The sequence below is a fragment of the Salmo trutta genome, unplaced genomic scaffold, assembly GCF_901001165.1.
Source record: "Salmo trutta unplaced genomic scaffold, fSalTru1.1, whole genome shotgun sequence".
Taxonomy (NCBI): Eukaryota; Metazoa; Chordata; class Actinopteri; order Salmoniformes; family Salmonidae; genus Salmo; species Salmo trutta.
This window is the reverse complement of record NW_021823043.1, coordinates 2737900-2765067: the sequence shown is the minus strand read 5'-3', so window position 1 is coordinate 2765067 and position 27168 is coordinate 2737900. Positions and strand designations below refer to the sequence as shown.

Genomic DNA, 27168 nt, shown 5'->3' with positions numbered 1-27168 from the left:
GTGTCAAGTAATTATCTTTTTGTTTTCTCATGATTTGGTTGGGTCTAATTGTGTTGCTGTCCCGGGGCTCTGTGGGGTCTGTTTGTGTTTGTGAACAGAGCCCCTGGACCAGCTTGTTTAGGGGACTTTTCACTAGGTTAATCTCTCAGTAGGTGATGGCTTTGTTATGGAAGGTTTGGGAATCGCTTCCTTTTAGATGGTTAGAGAATTGAATGGTTCCTATCTGGATTTTGATAATTAGAGGGTATCGGCCTAATTCTGCTCTGCATGCATTATTTGGTGTTTTACATTGTACAAAGAGGAGTTTTGCAGAATTCTACAGAATTCTTTCTTTCTCTCACCCTCTCTCTCTCTCTCTCTCTCTCTCTCTCTCTCTCTCTCTCTCTCTCTCTCTCTCTCATTCTCTGGTGATGGATGTCGCTGCCTGTGGACTGACCACTGTGACGGATGGGGTGATTACACTAGCATATCCCCCTCTCCAGAAAAAGATGGGAAAACATCATCCTTTCTTCTCTCCACAACAGTCTACAGTACATACACACTATCATCGCATATAGTCTACAGTACATACACACTATCATCACATATAGTCTACAGTCTATACACACTATCATCACATACAGTCTACAGTACATACACACTATCATCACATATAGTCTACAGTACATACACACTATCATCACATACAGTCTACAGTACATACACACTATCATCACATACAGTCTACAGTACATACACACTATCATCACATATAGTCTACAGTACATACACACTATCATCACATACAGTCTACAGTACATACACACTATCATCACATATAGTCTACAGTACATACACACAATCATCACATACAGTCTACAGTACATACACACTATCATCACATATAGTCTACAGTACAAACACACTATCATCACATACAGTCTACAGTACATACACACTATCATCACATAGTCTACAGTACATACACACTATCATTACATATAGTCTACAGTCTATACACACTATCATCACATACAGTCTACAGTACATACACACTATCATCACATACAGTCTACAGTACATACACACTATCATCACATACAGTCTACAGTTCATACACACTATCATCACATACAGTCTACAGTACATACACACTATCATCACATATAGTCAATAGACATTATCATTACATACAGTCTATACACATTATCATTACATACAGTCTATACACATTATCATCACATATAGTCTACAGTACATACACACTATCATCACATACAGTCTACAGTACATACACACTATCATCACATACACATCTATACACATTATCAACCCATATAGTCTACAGTACATACACACTATCATCGCATACAGTCTACAGTACATACACACTATCATCACATATAGTCTACAGTCTATACACACTATCATCACATATAGTCTACAGTCTATACACACTATCATCACATACAGTATACAGTCTATACACACTATCATCACATACAGTCTACAGTACATACTCACTATCATCGCATACAGTCTACAGTACATACACACTATCATCACATACAGTCGTGGCCAAAAGTTTTGAGAATGACACAAATATTAATTTCCACAAAGTTTGCTGCTTCAGTGTCTTTAGATATTTTTGTCAGATGTTACTATGGAATACTGAAGTATAATTACAAGCATTTCATAAGTGTCAAAGGCTTTTATTGACAATTACATCAAGTTGAGGCAAAGAGTCAATATTTGCAGTGTTGACCCTTCTTTTTCAAGACCTCTGCAATCCGTCCTGGCATGCTGTCAATTAATTTATGGGCCACATCCTGACTGATGGTAGCCCATTCTTGCATAACCAATGCTTGGAGTTTGTCAGAATTTATGGGTTTTTGTTCGTCCACCCGCCTCTTGAGGATTGACCACAAGTTCTCAATGGGATTAAGGTCTGGGGAGTTTCCTAGCCATGGACCCAAAATATTGATGTTTTGTTCCCCGAGCCACTTAGTTATCACTTTTGCCTTATGGCAAGGTGCTCCATCATGCTGGAAAAGGCATTGTTCGTCACCAAACTGTTCCTGGATGGTTGGGAGAAGTTGCTCTCAGAGGATGTGTTGGTACCATTCTTTATTCATGGCTGTGTTATTAGGCAAAATTGTGAGTGAGCCCACTCCCTTGGTTGAGAAGCAACCCCACACATGAATGGTCTCAGGATGCTTTACTGTTGGCATGACACAGGATTGATGGTAGCGCTCACCTTGTCTTCTCCGGACAAGCTTTTAACCGGATGCCCCAAACAATCGGAAAGGGGATTCATCAGAGAAAATTACTTTACCCCAGTCCTCAGCAGTCCAATCCCTGTACCTTTTGCAGAATATCAGTCTGTCCCTGATGTTTTTCCTGGAGAGAAGTGGCTTCTTTGCTGCCCTTCTTGACACCAGGCCATCCTCCAAAAGTCTTCGCCTCACTGTGCGTGCAGATGCACTCACACCTGCCTGCTGCCATTCCTGAGCAAGCTCTGTACTGGTGGTGCCCCGATCCCGCAGCTGAATCAACTTTAGGAGACGGTCCGGGCACTTGCTGGACTTTATTGGGTGCCCTGAAGCCTTCTTCACAACAATTGAACCGCTCTCCTTGAAGTTCTGGATGATCTGATAAATGGTTGATTTAGGTGCAATCTTGCTGGCAGCAATATCCTTGCCTGTGAAGCCTTTTTGTGCCAAGCAATGATGACGGCACGTGTTTCCTTGCTGGTAACCATGGTTTACAGAGGAAAAACAATGAATCCAAGCACCACCCTCCTTTTTAAGCTTCCAGTCTGTTATTCGAATTCAATCAGCATGACAGAGTGATCTCCAGCCTTGTCCTCGTCAACACTCAAACCTGTGTTAATGAGAGAATCACTGATATGATGTTAGCTGGTCCTTTTGTGGCAGGGCTGAAATGCAGAGAGATGTTTTGGGGGGATTCGGTTCATTTGCATGGCAAAGAGGGACTTTGCAATTAATTGCAATTCATCTGATCACTCTTCATAACATTCTGGAGTATATTAAAATTGCCATCATACAAACTGAGGCAGCAGACTTTGTGAAGATTTATATTTGTGTCATTCTCAAAACTTTTGGCCATGACTGTACAGTACATACACACTATCATCACATATAGTCTACAGTACATACACATTATCATTACATACAGTCTACAGTACATACACATTATCATTACATACAGTCTACAGTACATACACACTATCATTACATACAGTCTACAGTCTATACACACTATCATCACATATAGTCTACAGTACATACACATTATCATTACATACAGTCTACAGTACATACTCACTATCATCACATATAGTCTACAGTACATACACACTATCATCACATATAGTCTACAGTACATACACACTATCATCACATATAGTCTACAGTACATACACACTATCATCACATATAGTCTACAGTACATACACACTATCATCACATACAGTCTACAGTCTATACACACTATCATCACATATAGTCTACAGTACATACACACTATCATCACATATAGTCTACAGTACATACACACTATCATCACATATAGTCTACAGTACATACACACTATCATCACATATAGTCTACAGTACATACACACTATCATCACATATAGTCTACAGTACATACACACTATCATCACATACAGTCTACAGTCTATACACACTATCATCACATATAGTCTACAGTACATACACACTATCATCACATATAGTCTACAGTACATACACACTATCATCACATACAGTCTACAGTACATACACACTATCATCACATATAGTCTACAGTACATACACACTATCATCACATATAGTCTACAGTACATACACACTATCATCACATACAGTCTACAGTACATACACACTATCATTACATACAGTCTACAGTCTATACACACTATCATCACATATAGTCTACAGTACATACACATTATCATTACATACAGTCTACAGTACATACTCACTATCATCACATATAGTCTACAGTACATACACACTATCATCACATATAGTCTACAGTACATACACACTATCATCACATATAGTCTACAGTACATACACACTATAATCACATATAGTCTACAGTACATACACACTATCATCACATACAGTCTACAGTACATACACACTATCATCACATATAGTCTACAGTACATACACACTATCATCACATACAGTCTACAGTCTATACACACTATCATCACATATAGTCTACAGTACATACACACTATCATCACATATAGTCTACAGTACATACACACTATCATCACATACAGTCTACAGTACATACACACTATCATCACATATAGTCTACAGTACATACACACTATCATCACATATAGTCTATAGTACATACACACTATCATCACATACAGTCTACAGTACATACACACTATCATCACATATAGTCTACAGTACATACACACTATCATCACATACAGTCTACAGTACATACACATTATCATTACATACAGTCTACAGTAAATACACATTATCATTACATACAGTCTACAGTACATACACACTATCATCACATATAGTCTACAGTACATACACACTATCATCACATACAGTCTACAGTACATACACATTATCATTACATACAGTCTACAGTACATACACATTATCATTACATACAGTCTACAGTACATACACACTATCATCACATATAGTCTACAGAACATACACACTATCATCACATACAGTCTACAGTACATACACACTATCATCACATATAGTCTACAGTACATACACACTATCATCACATATAGTCTACAGTCTATACACACTATCATCACATACAGTCTACAGTACATACACACTATCATCACATATAGTCTACAGTACATACACAATATCATCACATATAGTCTACAGTACATACACACTATCATCACATACAGTCTACAGTACATACACACTATCATCACATATAGTCTACAGTCTATACACACTATCATCACATACAGTCTACAGTACATACACACTATCATCACATATAGTCTACAGTACATACACAATATCATCACATATAGTCTACAGTACATACACACTATCATCACATACAGTCTACAGTACATACACACTATCATCACATATAGTCTACAGTACATACACACTATCATCACATACAGTCTACAGTACATACACACTATCATCACATATAGTCTACAGTACATACACACTATCACATATAGTCTATACACATTATCATTACATACAGTCTATACACATTATCATCACATACAGTCTATACACACTATCATCACATACAGTCTACAGTACATACACACTATCATCGCATACAGTCTACAGTACATACACACTATCATCACATACACGTCTATACACATTATCAACCCATATAGTCTACAGTACATACTCACTATCATCGCATACAGTCTACAGTACATACACACTATCATCACATATAGTCTACAGTACAGACACACTATCATCACATATAGTCTACAGTCTATACACACTATCATCACATACAGTCTACAGTACATACTCACTATCATCGCATACAGTCTACAGTACATACACACTATCATCACATATAGTCTACAGTCTATACACACTATCATCACATATAGTCTACAGTACATACACACTATCATCACATATAGTCTACAGTACATACACACTATCATCACATACAGTCGTGGCCAAAAGTTTTGAGAATGACACAAATATTAATTTCCATAAAGTTTGCTGCTTCAGTGTCTTTAGATATTTTTGTCAAATGTTACTATGGAATACTGAAGTATAATTACAAGCATTTCATAAGTGTCAAATGCTTTTATTGACAATTACATCAAGTTGAGGCAAAGAGTCAATATTTGCAGTGTTGACCCTTCTTTTTCAAGACCTCTGCAATTCGCCCTGGCATGCTGTTAATTAATTTATGGGCCACATCCTGACTGATGGTAGCCCATTCTTGCATAACCAATGCTTGGAGTTTGTCAGAATTTATGGGTTTTTGTTCGTCCACCCGCCTCTTGAGGATTGACCACAAGTTCTCAATGGGATTAAGGTCTGGGGAGTTTCCTAGCCATGGACCCAAAATATTGATGTTTTGTTCCCCGAGCCACTTAGTTATCACTTTTGCCTTATGGCAAGGTGCTCCATCATGCTGGAAAAGGCATTGTTCGTCACCAAACTGTTCCTGGATGGTTGGGAGAAGTTGCTCTCAGAGGATGTGTTGGTACCATTCTTTATTCATGGCTGTGTTATTAGGCAAAATTGTGAGTGAGCCCACTCCCTTGGTTGAGAAGCAACCCCACACATGAATGGTCTCAGGATGCTTTACTGTTAGCATGACACAGGATTGATGGTAGCGCTCACCTTGTCTTCTCCGGACAAGCTTTTAACCGGATGCCCCAAACAATCGGAAAGGGGATTCATCAGAGAAAATTACTTTACCCCAGTCCTCAGCAGTCCAATCCCTGTACCTTTTGCAGAATATCAGTCTGTCCCTGATGTTTTTCCTGGAGAGAAGTGGCTTCTTTGCTGCCCTTCTTGACACCAGGCCATCCTCCAAAAGTCTTCACCTCACTGTGCGTGCAGATGCACTCACACCTGCCTGCTGCCATTCCTGAGCAAGCTCTGTACTGGTGGTGCCCCGATCCCGCAGCTGAATCAACTTTAGGAGACGGTCCGGGCACTTGCTGGACTTTATTGGGCGCCCTGAAGCCTTCTTCACAACAATTGAACCGCTCTCCTTGAAGTTCTGGATGATCTGATAAATGGTTGATTTAGGTGCAATCTTGCTGGCAGCAATATCCTTGCCTGTGAAGCCTTTTTGTGCCAAGCAATGATGACGGCACGTGTTTCCTTGCTGGTAACCATGGTTTACAGAGGAAGAACAATGAATCCAAGCACCACCCTCCTTTTTAAGCTTCCAGTTTGTTATTCGAATTCAATCAGCATGACAGAGTGATCTCCAGCCTTGTCCTTGTCAACACTCAAACCTGTGTTAATGAGAGAATCACTGATATGATGTTAGCTGGTCCTTCTGTGGCAGGGCTGAAATGCAGCGAGATGTTTTGGGGGGATTCGGTTCATTTGCATGGCAAAGAGGGACTTTGCAATTAATTGCAATTCATCTGATCACTCTTCATAACATTCTGGAGTATATTAAAATTGCCATCATACAAACTGAGGCAGCAGACTTTATATTTGTGTCATTCTCAAAACTTTTGGCCATGACTGTACAGTCTATACACATTATCTTTACATACAGTCTACAGTACATACACACTATCATCACATATAGTCTACAGTACATACACATTATCATTACATACAGTCTACAGTACATACACACTATCATCACATATAGTCTACAGTACATACACATTATCATTACATACAGTCTACAGTACATACACACTATCATCACATACAGTCTACAGTACATACACACTATCATCACATATAGTCTACAGTACATACACACTATCATCACATATAGTCTACAGTACATACACACTATCATCACATACAGTCTACAGTACATACACACTATCATCACATATAGTCTACAGTACATACACACTATCATCACATATAGTCTACAGTACATACACACTATCATCACATACAGTCTACAGTACATACACACTATCATCACATATAGTCTACAGTACATACACACTATCATCACATACAGTCTACAGTACATACACACTATCATCACATATAGTCTACAGTACATACACACTATCATCACATATAGTCTATACACATTATCATTACATACAGTCTATACACATTATCATCACATACAGTCTATACACACTATCATCACATACAGTCTACAGTACATACACACTATCATCGCATATAGTCTACAGTACATACACACTATCATCACATATAGTCTACAGTACATACACACTATCATCACATACAGTCTACAGTACATACACACTATCATCACATATAGTCTACAGTACATACACACTATCATTACATACAGTCTACAGTACATACACACTATCATCACATACAGTCTACAGTACATACACACTATCATCACATATAGTCTACAGTACATACACACAATCATCACATACAGTCTACAGTACATGCACACTATCATCACATATAGTCTACAGTACATACACACTATCATCACATATAGTCTACAGTACATACACACTATCATCACATATAGTCTACAGTACATACACACTATTATCACATATAGTCTACAGTACATACACACTATCATCACATATAGTCTACAGTACATACACACTATCATCACATACAGTCTACAGTACATACACACTATCATCACATACAGTCTACAGTAAATACACACAATCATCACATATAGTCTACAGTACATACACACTATCATCACATACAGTCTACAGTACATACACACTATCATCACATATAGTCTACAGTACATACACACTATCATCACATATAGTCTACAGTACATACACATTATCATTACATACAGTCTACAGCACATACACACTATCATCACATACAGTCTACAGTACATACACACTATCATCACATATAGTCTACAGTACATACACATTATCATTACATACAGTCTACAGTACATACACACTATCATCACATATAGTCTACAGTACATACACACTATCATCACATACAGCCTACAGTACATACACACTATCATCACATATAGTCTACAGTACATACACACTATCATCACATACAGTCTTGTCGTGTCTTTACTATCATTAAATGTGAATCAAATCAAATCAAAGTTTATTTGTCACGTGCGCCAAATACAACAGGTATTTGTAGACCTTACAGTGAAACGCTTACTTACAGGCTCTAACCAATAGTGCGAAAAAAGGTGTGTGTGTGTGTGTGTGTGTGTGTGTGTGTGTGTGTGTGTGTGTGTGTGTAGGTAAGTAAAGAAATAAAACAACAGTAAAAAGACATTTGAAAATAACAGTAGCAAGGCTATATACAGACACCGGTTAGTCAGGCTGATTGAGGTAGTATGTACATGTAGATATGGTTAAAGTGACTATGCATATATGATAAACAGAGAGTAGCAGTAGCGTAAAAAGAGGGGTTGGCGGGTGGTGGGACACAATGCCGATAGCCCGGTTAGCCAATGTGCGGGAGCACTGGTTGTTCGGGCCAATTGAGGTAGTATGTACATGAATGTATAGTTAAAGTGACTATGCATATATGATAAACAGAGAGTAGCAGCAGCGTAAAAGAGGGGTTGGGGGAGGGGGCACACAATGCAAATAGTCCGGGTAACCATTTGGTTACCTGTTCAGGAGTCTTATGGCTTGGGGGTAAAAACTGTTGAGAAGCCTTTTTATCCTAGACTTGGCACTCCGGTACCGCTTGCCATGTGGTAGTAGAGAGAACAGTCTATGACTGGGGTGGCTGGGGTCTTTGACAATTTTTAGGGCCTTCCTCTGACACCGCCTGGATGGCAGGCAGCTTTGCCCCAGTGATGTACTGGGCCGTACGCATTACCCTCTGAAGTGCCTTGCGGTCGGAGGCCGAGCAATTGCCGTACCAGGCAGTGATGCAACCAGTCAGGATTGCTCTCGATCTTGCAGCTGTAGAACCTTTTGAGGATCTCAGGACCCATGCCAAATCTTTTTAGTTTCCTGAGGGGGAATAGGCTTTGTCGTGCCCTCTTCACGACTGTCTTGATGTGTTTGGACCATTCTAGTTTGTTGGGGATGTGGACACCAAGGAACTTGAAAGCTGTCGCCAGTTCGAACAACATGACTCAAACCAGAGCATAACGGACGTATTTTTTTTCTCTCCATATCCCCGGATTCCTTCGCAACTAGCTAACTGCAATCCAGGGTGACTACTCCTGGCTAGCGTTACGACTGGAATACCGACATAATCTGCCCGAGGATTCCAACAGACCCCTCAGGTGCGACGTCCGCTGAAGGCCCATTCTGCTAACCGTGGCCTGCTAGCTACCTAGAGCTACTTGGAACACTAACTACTAATCCACGACTGGCCTATCGACGTCACCGCACAAAGAGGCAAAAACAGACTTACCCCCATCGCGACGTCCCCCAAAGGCCCTCCTGCTAACTTGCTAGCCCCAGTCTGCTAACTACTAGCTTGCTTGCCCCGGTCTACCAGGTACAACCCCAAATCCGTAAACATGTGCACCCTCATAGATATCATCCTAACTAACTCACCCTCCAAATACACCTCTGCAGTTTTCAATCAAGATCTCAGCGATCACTGCCTCATTGCCTGCATCCGTAATGGGTCTGCGACCAAACAACCACCCCTCATCACTGTCAAACGCTCCCTAAAACACTTCTGCGAGCAGGCCTTTCTAATCGACCTGGCCGTGGTATCCTGGAATGACATTGAGCTCATTCCATCAGTAGATGATGCCTGGCTATTCTTTAAAAGTGCCTTCCTCACCATCTTAAATAAGCATGCCCCGTTCAAAAAATGTAGAACTAGGAGTAGATATAGTCCTTGGTTCACTCCAGACCTGTCTGCCCTTGACCAGCACAAAAACATCCTGTGGCGTTCTGCATTAGCATCGAATAGCCCCCGTGATATGCAACCTTTCAGGGAAGTTAGGAACAAATATACACAGGCAGTTAGGAAAGCTAAGGCTAGCTTTTTCTAACAGAAATTTGCATCCTGTAGTACTAACTCAAAAAAGTTTTGGGACACTGTAAAGTCCATGGAGAATAAGAACACCTCCTCCCAGCTGCCCACTGCTCTGAGGCTAGTTACCACCAATAAATCCACTATAATTGAGAATTTCAATAAGCATTTCTCTACGGCTGGCCATGCTTTCCACCTGGCTACCCCTACCCCGGTCAACTGCCCGGCACCCTCCACAGCAACCCGCCAAAGCCCCCACTATTTCTCCTTCACCCAAATCCAGATAGCTGATGTTCTGAAAGAGCTGCAAAATCTGGACACCTACAAATCAGCCGGGCTAGACAATCTGGACCCTCTCTTTCTAAAATGATCTGCCGAAATTGTTGCAACCCCTACTACTAGCCTGTTCAACCTCTCTTTCGTATCGTCTGAGATTCCCAAAGATTGAAAAGCTGCCGCGGTCATCCCCCTTTTCAAAGGGGGTGACACTCTAGACCCAAACCGCTACAGACCTATATCTATCCTACCCTGTCTTTCTAAGGTCTTCGAAAGCCAAGTTAACAAACAGATTACCGACCATTTCGAATCCCACCGTACCTTCTCCGCTATGCAATCTGCTTTCAGAGCAGGTCATGGGTGCACCTCAGCCCCGCTCAAGGTCCTAAAAGACATCATAACCGCCATCGATAAGAGACATTACTGTGCAGCCGTATTCATTGACCTGGCCAAGGCTTTCGACTCTGTCAATCACCACATTCTTATTGGCAGACTCGACAGCCTTGGTTTCTCAAATGATTGCCTTGCCTGGTTTACCAACTACTTTTCTGATAGAGTTCAGTGTGTCAAATCGGAGGGCCTGTTGTCCGGACCTCTGGCAGTCTTTATGGGGGTGCCACAGGGTTCAATTCTCGGGCCGACTCTCTTCTCTGTATACATCAATGATGTTGCTCTTGCTGCTGGTGATTCTCTGATCCACCTCCACGCAGACGACACCATTCTGTATACTCTGGCCCCTCTTTGGACACTGTGTTAACTAACCTCCAGACGAGTTTCAATGCCATACAACTCTCCTTCTGTGGCCTCCAACTGCTCTTAAACGCAAGTAAAACAAAATGCATGCTATTCAATCGATCACTGCCCGCACCTGCTCACCCGTCCAGCATCACTACTCTGGATGGCTCTGACTTAGAATATGTGGACAACTACAAATACCTAGGTGTCTGGTTAGACTGTAAACTCTCCTTCCAGACTCACATTAAGCATCTCCAATCCAAAATTAAATCTAGAATAGGCTTCCTATATCGCAACAAAGCATCCTTCACTCATGCTGCCAAACAAACCCTCGTAAAACGAACCATTCCAACCAATCCTTGACTTCGGTGATTGGATGCAGTCTATCACAGTGCCATCTGTTTTGTCACCAAAGCCCCATACACTACCCACCACCGCGACCTGTACACTCTCGTTGGTTGGCCCTCGCTTCATACTCGTCGCCAAACCCACTGGCTACAGGTTATCTACAAGTCTCTGCTAGGTAAAGCCCCGCCTTATCTCAGCTCACTGGTCACCATAGCAGCACCGACTCGTAGCACGCGCTCCAGCAGGTATATCTCACTGGTCACCCCCAAAACCAATTCCTCCTTTCGTCGTCTTTCCTTCAAGTTCTCTGCTGCCAATGACTGGAATGAACTGCAAAAATCTCTGAAGCTGGAGACTCATGTCCCTCACTAGCTTTAAGCACCGGCTGTCAGAGCAGCTCACTGCACCTGTACATAGCCCATCTGTAAACAGCCCATCTATCTACCTACCTCATCCCCATACTGTATTTATTTATTTATCTTGCTCCTTTGCACCCCAGTATCTCTACTTGCACATTCATCTTCTGCACATCTACCATTCCAGTGTTTAATTACTATATTGTAATTACTTCACCACCATGGCCTATTTATTGCTTTAACTCCCTTATCTTACCTCATTTGCACTCACTGTATATAGACTTTTTGTTTTCTTTTGTTCTACTGTATTATTGACTGTATGTTTTGTTTATTGCATGTGTAACTCTGTGTTGTTGTATGTGTCGAACTGCTTTGCTTTATCTTGGCCAGGTCGCAGTTGCAAATTATAACTTGTTCTCAACTAGCCTACCTGGTTAAATAAAGGTGAAATAAAATGTTAAAAAATGGTATATCCCACTGTACAGTATAGCCTGCAGTATAGTATAGCCTATAGTATAGTATAGCCTGCAGTAAAGTATAGCCTGCAGAATAGTATAGCCTGCAGTATAGTATAGCCTTCAGTATAGCCTGCAGTATAGTATAGCCCACAGTATAGTATAGCCTACAGTACAGTATAGCCTAAAGTACAGTATAGCTTACAGTATAGTATATCCTACAGTATAGTCTACAGTATAGCCTACAGCACAGCGCTGCCTGAAGAGTATGGGACACAATTGTGAAATTTTTGTATAATGAGACAATAGTCACATGACTTCTACTAGATGCAAGCTAGGCACACTGTCTAACATGGCATCCCTCATATCTTGATTCACAACAAACTCATTGGAGCACAACAACAGGCTGCCATGTTTTCTGTCTCATATACATATCTGAATGGCAGACTTTAGGACGATTCCCATATCTTATGCTGATCTTCTGAGAATACATGACAACTTAACTGAAACTGCCTTGCTAACAGCCAAGAGAGACAGAACAAAGAAAGATCCTGAGTGGCACAGCGGTCTAAGGCACTGCATCGCAGTGCTAGAGGCATCACTACAGACCCGGGTTTGATCCCGGGCTGTATCACAACTGGCCGTGATCAGGAGTCCCATAGGGCTGCACACATTTGGCCCAGCGTCATCCGGGTTAAGGGAGGGTTTGGCTGGGGCAGGCCGTCATTGTGAATAAGAATTTGTTCTTAACTGACTTGCCTGGTTAAATAAAACAAAGAGAGAAGAATGAATGCTTTATAGTGGATGTTGCTCTTTCGGTCTTCAGTCTAGAACTAAAATGGCTGAAAGAGAGGATGTTTCTGTTTGGAAGTCTTAAACTGAAAACAGGTAGTCATCTTGACTCATAGCAAGGCCAAAATGGTCATCTTTGTATTGATGTTCCCAGTCACTGGAGGGTCACAGGATGACTGATTGGTGTCATAGTGTCATAGATCTTCCTGTCCAGGATGGCACCCCCCCTTGGGTTGTGCCGTGGCGGAGATCTTTGTGGGCTATACTCGGCCTTGTCTCAGGATGGTACGTTGGTGGTTGAAGGTATCCCTCTAGTGGTGTGGGGACTGTGCTTTGGCAAAGTGGGTGGGGTTATATCCTGCCTGTTTGGCCTGTTTGGGGGTATCCGCGGACGGGCCACAGTGTCTCCCGACCCCTCCTGTCTCAGCCTCCAGAATTTATGCTGCAGTAGTTTACGTGTCGGGGGGCTAGGGTCAGTCTGTTATATCTGGAGTATTTCTCCTGTCTTATGTCCTGGGTGAATGTAAGTATGCACTCTCTAATTCTCTCTCTCTTTCTCTCTTTTTCTCTCTTTCTTTCTTTCTCTCTTTCTTTCTTTCTTTCTTTCTCTCTCTCGGAGGACCTGAGCCCTAGGACCATGCCTCAGGACTACCTGGCCTGATGACTCCTTGCTGTCCCCAGTCCACCTGGCCGTGCTGCTGCTCCAGTTTCAACTGTTCTGCCTGCGGCTATGGAACCCTGACCTGTTCACCGGACGTGCCACCTGTCCCAGACCTGCTGTTTTCAACTCTGTAGAGGCAGCAGGAGCGGTAGAGATACTCTGAATGATCGGCTATGAAAAAGCTAACTGACATTTACTCCTGGGGTGTTGACCTGTTGCACCCTCGACAACCACTGGGATTATTATTGTTTGACCCTGTTGGTCATCTATGAACATTTGAACATCTTGGCCATGTTCTGTTATAATCTCCACCCGGCACAGCCAGAAGAAGACTGGCAACCCCTCATAGCCTGGTTCCTCTCTAGGTTTCTTCCTAAGTTCTGGCCTTTCTAGGGAGTTTTTCCTAGCCACTGTGCTTCTACACCTGCATTGCTTGCTGTTTGGGGGTTTAGGCTGGGTTTCTGTACAGCACTTTGTGACACCAGCTGATGTAAAAGGGCATTATAAATACATTTGATTGATAGTGGCAGGCAACTTCTATTGACATGCCATTGATCTGAAGGCCATGGTACCACTCAACCTGGAAGGCCTCAATCAATCTATATAAACTGACTATACCAAACATTAGGAACACTTTCATAATATTGAGTTGCACCCACCCCCCCCCCCCCCCCCCCCCCCCCATGGACTGTACAAGGTGTTGAAAGTGTTCCACAGGGAGGCTGGCCCTTTGTTGACTCCAATGCTTCCCACAGTTGCGTCAATTTGGTTGGATGTCCTTTGGGTGGTGGACCATTCTCGATACACATGAAAAACTGTTGAGCGTGAAAAACCCAGCAGCGTGCCAGTTCTTGACACAAACCAGTGTGCCTGACACCTACTACCAGACCCCGTTCAAAGACACGTCAATATTTTGTCTTGCCCATTCACCCTCTGAATGGCACACATACACAATCCATGTCTCAAATGTCTCAAGGATTACAAATCCTTCTTTAACCTGTCTCCTCCCGTTCATCTACACTGATTGAAGTGGATTTAACAAGTGACATCAATAAGGGATCATAGCTTCGACCTGGATTCACCTGGTCAGTCTACAGGATGTCATGGAAAGAGCATGTTCTTAATCATGTTTTGCGTAGTCAGTGTATGCTGCTGAATGAACACTTCTTCACAGGGAAGAGATGAAACTGTATGGTTCTGAGAAGAACATGGTGGTGAATGATGGGAAAGGGGAGGATGAGGAAGGAAGGAAGGAAGAGAGAGAAGAAATGAAGGTGGGAGGAGGATAGAGTTGAGATGAAACCAATAGCAATAAGCTCTCACAGTCTCATGTCAGAATTAGACGTTCATCCATGTTTCTTTTTTGTAAGATATTATTATAATTTTTTTACCAATACAAAACATACACATTCAAACCGACAACATCACACAAACTTCAACTACATTACACCTGCTCGGACCCACATCACCCTCGTCCACATGGCCTCAAACTGCACCATTTTGTTTCGTCTCTGTCGCCCACACACTTTCAACATTTACATAATAAATAATTTGACCTTTCCTTTGTGTTAACGACAGAGGATTGGTTGACTTCCAGTTGTTAAGTATACATTTTTTTCATGATGATTGTCGAGAAAAGTCCAGAAAAGTCCATCCATGTTTCTCAAATGTCAAATGTCGAAGTTGTTCCAAATGTCAAACTGTGTGGTTACTTCTTTGTATCGTTCCAAGGTTAAGTTTAGGCATTAACACCGAATTCTTAAGGTTAGGCATTAACTCTTGTCATGATGTGGCCCTCTTTGGGTATAGTGAGTGGCTTGCCCCTCTCTCCCTCCAACACCCAGGTTCTGTTATCTCAGGTCGTAAAATCCTGGAGGAGACTCTCTCCTGGCCATGCAGAAAGAGACACATAGAGAGAACAAAGGAACTTCTTCTACATCACAGAACTTGAGAACTGAACAATATCCATGTTTTGGAGGATGTGTAAACAGTCGGTGGAGAAGCCAGCTACGACCCGGTCCGTTTTGTTTCATGTTGTGACCTTATGAAAAACAATACAGCCATATTACCATAAGTCTGTTTACACAGGAGCCTCCGCTATGAGGTTTGCGTCTAATTATTGTATAAAATGAATGAGTAAAGATGAAACTATTTGTGAAATTATGTCATGTGATTTTAAACTGTTAATGTGAGAGAATTGTATTCCCTTTAGAGTTGAACTAAGTCATTGGCCCGCCTCCATGAGCACAGACATGATCTGGCTCATGGGACAGCCCTTTTCTACTGTTAGGAATAAAAAACCCACATAAAGAAATCCTCTGGAGACGATGCGTACCTCGACCACCGAGGGGGCAAAGGTTTGAGTTTAGACCACAAAAACCTCAGTATAAGCTAAGGTTGTAATGGTTGTTGAATTCCTAACCATACCACGTGGATCATTGGCTACACGGGTGGAAATGGTTAAACTCTGAGACTATCGATCCTGACAGAATAAGAGCAAATCTTAGATACTAATTACTAGTCTGCAGCTAGAAATTATGTCAAAGATTGCGAAGACCGACAACCGCCGAAACAACTATTATATAAGAACATTTCTGAATGGTACTCTGAGTTACCCGTTCTAACCACAAAAGACTTCAGGAAAGCAGAGAGAGATGCGCAGATGAACTTTCCAACAGAAAGACGAACGATTCCAACAGAGATCACAACGACACACTGAGCGTAAATATATATTGATTGCAATTATTCCCGAATGAATGAGCTTTCATGTGCAAAGGATTAGCATTTCAATTAATATAATTATCAACTGTGTAGTGACTCTTGTCTTTCCCGCCCTCCTCAGTCCACACCCACTTCCCTTTGTCCACCAAGCCGTCATATCGGCTTAGCCCACTAGGGAACCTCCCCTATCATTTCCTTGTAACCATATCTACTGTTTGTTTGTTCATGCATTTCTGTGATTATTTAGTTAGTTAGTAAATAAATGATTAAGACAATTGGTGTATGGATGATTCATAGTAAAGGCTGGGTTCGTGCAGATAGCCAACAATTTACGAAGTTTGGAATGAGACTAATGTGAGGTAAAGAATAAATCATTAATTAGAAGACTAATTGATCAGAAGTTATATTAGGAAAATGATAACTTTGTAATCTGAAGATTTTTCTTGGTGCCCCGACTTCCTAGTTAATTACATTTACATGATTAGTTTAATCACGTAATAATAATTGCAGAGAATTGATTTGATAAAATAACAGTCTTCAAATTAATGATGCCAAAGACACGACACTCTGAATGGTTAAGGTAAGGGTTAAGGTTTGGGTTAGGCTTAAAACAAAAATAACTTTCTATCACTGGATTTGAACATGCAACATTTGTCCCTTAGGTCACCAACATTTCCATTACAGCTATACATCTCTGGTTCTTTTACACCCATCTCCCATACTGTACGAAATCCAAAGCCTACTTGAAGGCCCCTGTTGCCCCTGGTGGTCGGGTTCCATGTCATCTCCCGACCTCCGACATGGATGGACGTCGAATACTTGTATCACAGGTGACCTACCTGACCAATACCCCTTGATTATGTCAATTGTGTGTTTTCAAATCGAAGGACATGGATCATCAATATTTAATGGTCGATACAGAAGTTTTAATCTTCCTTTGTCAGATGAATTAGATCAAATGTGAGCATGTACCATACTGCATACTGTCTCCCTCTGTACCAAGCTCCTCTCCCCTCATGTACCATACCGTAGACTGTCTCCCTCTGTACCAAGCTCCTCTCGCCGCATGTACCATACTGTAGACTGCCTCCCTCTGTCCCTAGCTCCTCTCCCCTCATGTACCATACCGTAGACTGCCTTCCTCTGTCCCTAGCTCCTCTCCCCTCATGTACCATACTGTAGACTGCCTCCCTCTGTCCCTAGCTCCTCTCCCCTCATGTACCATACTGTAGACTGTCTCCCTCTGTACCAAGCTACTCTCTCCTCATGTACCATACTGTAGACTGTCTCCCTCTGTCCCTAGCTCCTCTCCCCTCATGTACCATACTGTAGACTGTCTCCCTCTGTACCAAGCTCCTCTCCCCTCATGTACCATACTGTAGACTGTCTCCCTCTGCACCAAGCTCCTCTCTCCTCATGTACCATACTGTAGACTGCCTCCCTCTGTACCAAGCTCCTCTCCCCTCATGTACCATACTGTAGACTGTCTCCCTCTGTCCCTAGCTCCTCTCCCCTCATGCACCATACTGTAGACTGTCTCCCTCTGTCCATAGCTCCTCTCGCCGCATGTACCATACTGTAGACTGTCTCCCTCTGTACCAAGCTCCTCTCCCCTCATGTACCATACTGTAGACTGTCTCCCTCTGTCCCTAGCTCCTCTCCCCTCATGTACCATACTGTAGACTGCCTCCCTCTGTCCATAGCTCCTCTCCCCTCATGTACCATACTGTAGACTGTCTCCCTCTGCACCAAGCTCCTCTCACCTCTTTGACCTTTTCACCCTTGTTCATTTGTACAAGGAAATATTATCAGTGTCTCTGGAATTGCCAGCGGAGAGAAACACACATTGATATGCAGGAGCAGCTTTGTTCTATTGTTGGAGGAATGTTTTGTCAATCAGCTGTATCTGGTTGACATTCTTGACCTGTGGTGTTGAATGTGAGAATCAAATTAGAAAGGGAAATATGTCCTCTGGTGGAGCAGGAGTTTAATTCAGCTACAAGAGGAGATTGTCTGAATACATGACAACAGTCTTCCTCCCTTTAGGCTGATGGCTCCATTGATTTACAGTGAGAAATGTTGGAGTGTTTTGGATTGTTGGATTGTGTGTGTGTGTGTGTGTGTGTGTGTGTGTGTGTGTGTGTGTGTGTGTGTGTGTGTGTGTGTGTGTGTGTGTGTGTGTGTGTGTGTGTGTATGTGTGTGTTTTCTTTTTCTCTGCTCTTTGAGCAAAATCCTCAAGCCATGTGTTGATGAGCTGATGTCTGCATGGCACCCCAAAAATATTATTCCTATTTATCTAAGATTGTGGCCTATTAAATCTAGCAGAACTAATTACCAAATTGATCATTTGCTGTGTAGATTGTCAGATTGTCATATTCTTCCCTCAATTGCTTCAAAGGTTATGAGATGTGTTGGGTGGAGGGTCACCTAGTTGTCCGTCCATCTGTCAACGTGGAAATAAGCTGGTCCACACGGGGACAGACAGACGGCTTTCTCTCTAAACCCATTCCAGTGAAAGTGTTGTGACAGATGGGACGTGAATAAACTCACAGTCGTTTTTTCCCCCTCTCTCTCCACAGAGATAGAAGAGAGAGGCGAGAGGCGCCCGTCCATTTGCGTGTGTGCGTGTGTGTGTGTGTGTGTGTGTGTGTGTGTGTGTGTGTGTGTGTGTGTGTGTGTGTGTGTGTGTGTGTGTGTGTGTGTGCCCGAGCCCATGCATGAACACGTGTGTGCGCCTATAACGCCAAATGGTGGGCGCTTTGGCTTCCAAAATGGTGTCATGCATTTACATTATAACACATCAATCTCTGAGAGGGTGAACAGAATGGGAGGGTGTAGTATGAACACTGGACTGGTAAAACATTATAACACATCAGTCTCTGAGAGGGTGAACAGAATGGGAGGGTGTAGTATGAACACTGGACTGGTAAAACATTATAACACATCAGTCTCTGAGAGGGTGAACAGAATGGGAGGGTGTAGTATGAACACTGGACTGGTAAAACATTATAACACATCAGTCTCTGAGAGGGTGAACAGAATGGGAGGGTGTAGTATGAACACTGGACTGGTAAAACATTATAACACATCAGTCTCTGAGAGGGTGAACAGAATGGGAGGGTGTAGTATGAACACTGGACTGGTAAAACATTATAACACATCAGTCTCTGAGAGGGTGAACAGAATGGGAGGGTGTAGTATGAACACTGGACTGGTAAAACATTATAACACATCAGTCTCTGAGAGGGTGAACAGAATGGGAGGGTGTAGTATGAACACTGGACTGGTAAAACAGTGAATGACCTTAAACAACATTGACAACTGGAGATGTTGAACGTAATCCATCTTTTTGCACATTAGGCATTCAGTGTAATTATTATTATTATTGCTACCAATTTATCTCCCAGATGTTCCTGAATACCTTTCTCACTCTGTTTCCCTCCCCTCTCTACTCCTCCCTCCCTCCCTCCCTGTGTGTTGTGAGTCACAGTGGTCCAGTCACCCCTCTCTCCCAGAGCACCCTCCCTCCCTGTGTGTTGTGACTGAGAGCCTTTGTTTGTTGTGTCCCTCTCAGAGAGCTATCCCTGCAGCTTGAGTTATGGCCTGTGTGAGTTTGGTCCCTGAACAAACACCCCATGCCAGCTTGGGATTGGTCTATTTATTTTCCCATTAGGGGAAGGACAACTGTCAACTGGAATGGCTTCACGCGCTGCCGGTGCTGGCCTGTACAGCACACCTCACACACACACACACACACACACACACACACACACACACACACACACACACACACACACACACACACACACACACACACATACACACACACACACACACACACACACACACACACACACACACACACACACACACACACACACACACACACACACACACACACACACAACACAAACTCAACCCTGCATCTTAGAGGCTGCTGCCCAATGTACATAGACATGGAAGACTGGTCACTTTAATAATGTTTACATACTGTTTTACCCATTTCATATGTATATACTGTATTCTAGTCAAGACCATCCTATTCAACTATTACTGTACATATAGTATTCTATCCAACATATTCTAGAGATATACTACATATTCAATCCACATACTGTCCATAAAGTTTCTACATCTCATCACACATAGCTACAGTATATATATATATATATATATATATATATATATATATATACTATATATTCTATCCACATACTGTCCATAATGTCTATACATCTCATCACACATAGCTACAGTATATATATATATATATATATATATATATATATATATATATATATATATATATACTACAGCTATACTACATATTCTATCCACATACTGTCCATAATGTCTATACATCCCATCTATATATACTCTAGACTCAGACATTGCTCGTCCTAATATTTATATGTTTCTTAACTCCATTCTTTTACTTTTAAGTTTGTGTGTATTATGGTGAATTGTTAGATATTACTGCACTGTTGGAGCTAGAAACACAAGCATTTCGCTACACCGCAACATCTGCTAAATATGATTATGCGACCAATTGTATTTTATTTGATTTGAACCTCGCCATGCCACGTATCAAAACGCACATGTATTATGGGTTACAACCTAAACACCTGAGAGGTGTTTTACAACAGTATTAATAACAGCTCTCTTCCTTCTGGGATTTGAATGTAGACACAGAGACACAGAAACATCTGCTCTCTATATATTCTGGCCAGTGCTGTGGTCTGGAAGATCTGCTGTAGCTCCAGCAACAATATCATGTATGAGGACGTCTCCATCTAGTGGCTGAGAACTCCACACACCACAGAATCAATAGGGTTAAAACACTGTCATTGCAACAAATACTAACAAACAAATGTATTCTGTTACAGTATGAAGATAAATAAACAATGTCAGTTGGTAGTATTTGGCTCCGCAGTGGAAGATAAATGATTATAATAATGAAGAGATTACACAGGACATTTGGAGATTAAAAAAAACATATATTGTCATTGCATTATTATAATACCAGTCAAGTGTCTTGATATCCCAGTGAGTCCATACAGTACATTACCACGCACCTTCGCAACAAACTTCACTTAATTTCCTTGTCTCAAAGCAGACAGGCAGGAATCCTTCCTTAAGGAGCCACAGGCGACAAACTAAAACACTGTCGGGGCAGAGAGAAACACAGGAGGTTAACAGAGGAGGAAATAGAGGGGAGTAAAACAGTTAACCTCTATGAATGAGGCAGTACAGTCAATCCCAACCACATATCACATACATAATACAATACATAATACCATACATAATACCATACATACTACAATACATAATACAATACATCATACAATACATCACACAATACAGAATACAATACATCATACAATACATAATACCATAAATATTACAATACATCATACAATACATCATACAATATATAATACAATATATAATACAATACATAATACAATGCATAATACAATGCATAATACAATACATAATACAATGCATAATACAATACATAATACAATATATATGTAACGCCCTGGCCATAGAGAGGGGTTTTTTGTTCTTTATTTTGGTTAGGCCAGGGTGTTACATTGGGTGGGCGTTCTATGTTCCTTTTTCTATGTTTTTGTATTTCTTTGTTTTGGGCCGTGTGTGGCTCCCAATCAGGCACAGCTGAAGTTCGTTGTTGCTGATTGGGAGTCACACATAAGGAGCATGTTTTTCCTTTGGGTTTTGTGGGTGATTGTTTCTGTTTAGTGTTTGCACCTGACAGGACTGTTTGGCTGTCGGTTTTCTTGTTTTGTTTTGTATAGTGTTCTTTCTATTATTAAATGCAACGATGAACACTAACTCCGCTGCACCTTGGTCTACTCTCTCTCACGACAGCCGTTACAATACATATTACAATGCAAAATACAATACATCATTCAATACATAATAAAAGACATAATACAGTACACAATACAATACATAATGTAAATGTAAAAATAATGCATCAAAATGTCTGTGTGTTTCTTCACAGTCCATGTTGTGCGTAAGGTGTTCTTCTATCTGGTTTTATTGCTAACTTGAGTGACCTGGGGTGGCAGAGTTCCATGTAGTCATGGCTCTGTTTAAGACTGTTTCCCAGCCTCTGATCTGGACCTGGGGACTGTGAAGAGACCTCTGGTTGCATGTCCTGTGTGATACCGATGAGTGTCTGAACTGTGTACCAACTGCTTGAACAGACAGTTGGGTACCTTCAATACATAGACACCTCGCACAAAGACCTATAGTGATGCAGTCAATCTCTCCTCAACTTTGAGCCAGGAGAGATTGACATGCATGTCATTGACATTCACCCTCTGTGCACAGCTAAGTGCAATACGTGCTGCTCTGTTCTGGACAAACTGCAATTTACCTATGACCTTCTTTGCCGCACCTGACCACACAACTGGGCAGTAGTCCAGGTGTGACCAAACTAGGGTCTGTAGGACCTGTCTAGTCCACTGAGATATCAAGAAAGCAGAGCAACGCCTTATCATGGACAGACTTCTTCCCATTTTAGTAACCATTGAGTCTATGTTTTGACATGATAGCTTTCTATCTAGGGTGATGCCCAGCAGTTTAGTCTCCTCAACTTTCTCAATAGCCACATTACTCAATAATAGATCCAGGTGAGGTTTAAGGTTGAGCGAGTGATTTGTTTTGGAGATGTTTAGCACCAGCCTATTGCTAGTTACCCATTCTAAAACTGACTGGAGCTCTGTACTAAGGGTGTCAGTTATTTATTTTACAGTTGCAGCCGACGTGTATATGGTTGAGTCGTCAGCGTACATAGACACACAAGCTTATTTCAAGGTCAGTGGAAGGTCATTAGTAAACATAAAAAACAATAATTGTCCAAGCAGGCTGCCCTGCAGTACACCACACTCAACCGAATTTGTATTAGAGAGGCTTCTATTAAAGAAACCCCTATGTGTTCTATTGTCCATCCATGATAAGGCAGAGGATGTTCATCCAAAATACCTATGTTTCTTCAGTAATATGTTATGATCAATGATGTCAAAGACTGCACTGAAGCCTAACAAAACAGCTCCCACAAATGTATTATTATCCATTTCTTTCAGCCAATCATCAGTCATTTGTTTCAGTGCCGAGCGTGACGAGTGCCCTTCCCTATAAGCATGCTGAAAGTCTGTTGTTAATTTGTTTTCCGTAAAATAACATTGTATTTGGTCCAACACGATTCTTTCGAAAGGTTTGCGAAGCCGAGGTAACAGGCTGATTGGTCTGCTGTTTGAACCATTAGCAGGTGCGTTGCTATTTTGGGGCGGTGGAAGGACCTTTACCTCCCTCCAGACGGCATACTCCGTCTTCTAGGCTTAGATTGAAGATGTGGCAAATAGGAGTCGCAATGTATTCCGCTACCAACCTCAGTCATTTATCATCCAGGTTGTCGGTTCCAGGGGGTTTGTTCTTATTTATACATAACAATAATTGTTTCACCTCTTCCACACTAACTCTGCGGAATTCTAAGCTACAGTGCTTGTCTTTCATTATTTTGTCCGTTGCTCTGGTACTCCAGAGCTTTTTACTATCATTCTTTAAATCATGTATATGTGTTCCATAGTATAGTTTCTTTTTATTTTTGTTTAGTTTAGTTACGTGATTTCTCAATTTTCTGTGTGTTTGCCAATCTTCTGTGTTGCCAAACTTATTATATAGATTGAGATGCAGCCAATGTTTTTATGAGGCTAGAGAGGATGCCGACAGAAAATCTCTAGAGACTCATGAAAGCAACTGCAGAGACTTAAAGGCGACTTCATCAAAATCTGCATAACCTTTGATCACATGATTTTTGTAAAGTTTGTGAAGTCGGCATGTCGTACAATGTAACCATAATGCAACACACTTTGAAAGGCGGTGACCAACGATGGTCACTGACTTGACAAAAGTGATCTGCTCGAACGCGCCCATTGTCTTACAGAAGTTGACAGCAACCCTACAACCTATGACTGCTTTACTATTGCTCTACTCAATGCATTTGACCATGTGAGGTACAGCTGACTTTAAAGGCTATGCTTAGCCTAATGCTAACATATTTAGAGGATTTACAGTAAGATACTACTGTTTTGATTTGTACAGTAAATGAACATTGACTACTACTGTAATAGAACGAGAGACATAATGACTAGACAAATGTGTTTTTTTGCGTGATGTCACAGGCCCAAGGGTATATCCCAAATGGCACCCTATTTGTTATATAGTGCACTACGTTTGATCTAAAGTAGTCCACTATAAAGTGAATAGGGTGCCATCTGGGACACTCCCGTATAGTGGACATGCAGATACATCCACTGTAAGAGGCTTACTGTGTACATCCATTGAGTATATTGGACTGTTTATAAATCCCTTTCACAATTTCTGTTGAAACAATTCCATCTGAATCACAAAATGAATTGTTCTGAATCTAAAGCATATTCTGATTAGGAGTGAACTGACATTTTTGAAAGGACTATTCAAAACTCTGACTGTACTGTTTGGTGCTGGACATAGTGATGTTGGAGATCAGACACCAACATGATGTATGACAGGGACAACTGGGTACTGTAGGGGAGAATATAGCTGCCAAAACTCTCACCTAAAAAGTTGTTTTTGTGTTTAATAGACTGAAATATTTAGTTTCAGGCTATATTATCAGTAGGTATGAAAACAGATTTCTCCCGGCACACTAATCAGGGTGAACAACCAAACAATGAAGTGCCTGACATCGTTAATACACAGTCAATCGTTGACAAACCATCCGATCTTATCTATAGTAGTTTGAATATATTTTTCTATAAGTCTAACCCATTTGCATGACTGCGACTGTACTACACTCTGTCCTTCTGCCTTCAGGAGAACAGCAGTAATAGCAGGTCTCCCTCTGGGGCAGGGTGTGGTGGAGGTACCCCACCCTGAGCACTCCCTCCCTGGGGTTAAAATTACCCTGCTCTGCCTCTGTGGATCCAGGACTGCAAGAGGAGTGGGTGGAGGTAAAGCTTCAAACCACACGGCTGCTATGAATCCCATGGGGAAATGACATGGTAGAATCTGAGCAGGTCCACTAGATTAGTAGCTGCTGAGGAAAATGTGGCAACACCCAACGTTTTGGTTGGAATCTGTGGTGTAAACTCCTAGGAGCTGTAGCTCTTCTGACAGTTCCTGAAAATAGAAATCCTTTGAGGGGTTGAAGGCCTGTTGCAGTATGCATGGTGTATTGATATTGAGCAGTGTTATGCTGGATAGATAGGATACAATTCAGATATTAGAATGAGATAGTTCTTGTTGTGACAATTATTAATCTGTTCAATAGTAATAGTAATGGAATCGATTTGGATAACAAATCAAAGTGTATTTGTCACGTGCGCTGAATACAACAGGTGTAGACCTTACCGTGAAATGCTTACTTACAGGCCCTAACCAACAGTGTGATTTTTAAGTAAGAAATAGGTCTTAGGTGAACAACAGATAAGTATAGAAATGAAAACAACAGCAAAAAGACAGTGAAAAATAACAGTAGCAAGGCTACATACAGACACCGGTTAGTCGGGCTGATTGAGGTAGTATGTACATGTAGATATGGTTAAAGTGACTATGCATATATGATGAACAGAGAGTAGCAGTAGCGTAAAAGAGGGGTTGGCGGGTGGTGGGTGGTGGGACACAATTCAGATAGTCCGGGTGGCCAATGTGCCCCGGCACCGGTTAGTCGGGCTAATTGAGGTAGTCTGTCCATGAATGTATAGTTAAAGTGACTATGCATATATGATAAACAGAGAGTAGCAGCAGCGTAAAAGAGGGGTTGGGGAGAGGGGTTGGGACAATGCAAATAGTCAGGGTAGCCATTTGATTACTTGTTCAGGAGTCTTATGGCTTGGGGGTAAAAACTGTTGAGAAGCCTTTTTGTCCTAGACTTGGCACTCTGGTACCGCTTGCCAAGCGGTAGTAGAGAGAACAGTCTATGACTGGGGTGGCTGGGGTCTTTGACAATTTTTAGGGCCTTCCTCTGACACCGCCTGGTGTAGAGGTCCTGGATGGCAGGCAGCTTTGCCCCAGTGATGTACTGGGCCATACGCACTACCTTTTGAGGATCTGAGGCCACATCTTTTTAGTTTCCTGAGGGGGAATAGGCTTTGTCGTGCTCTCCTCAA

At 41.7% G+C, this 27168-nt stretch overlaps 1 protein-coding gene across 1 annotated transcript in view; it reads left to right on the top strand.

The window, feature by feature from the left end:
• The window catches only part of LOC115188433 (glucoside xylosyltransferase 1), a 601934-nt gene that overhangs the window by 322101 nt on the left and 252665 nt on the right, over positions 1–27168 (top strand). The window lies entirely within an intron of this gene.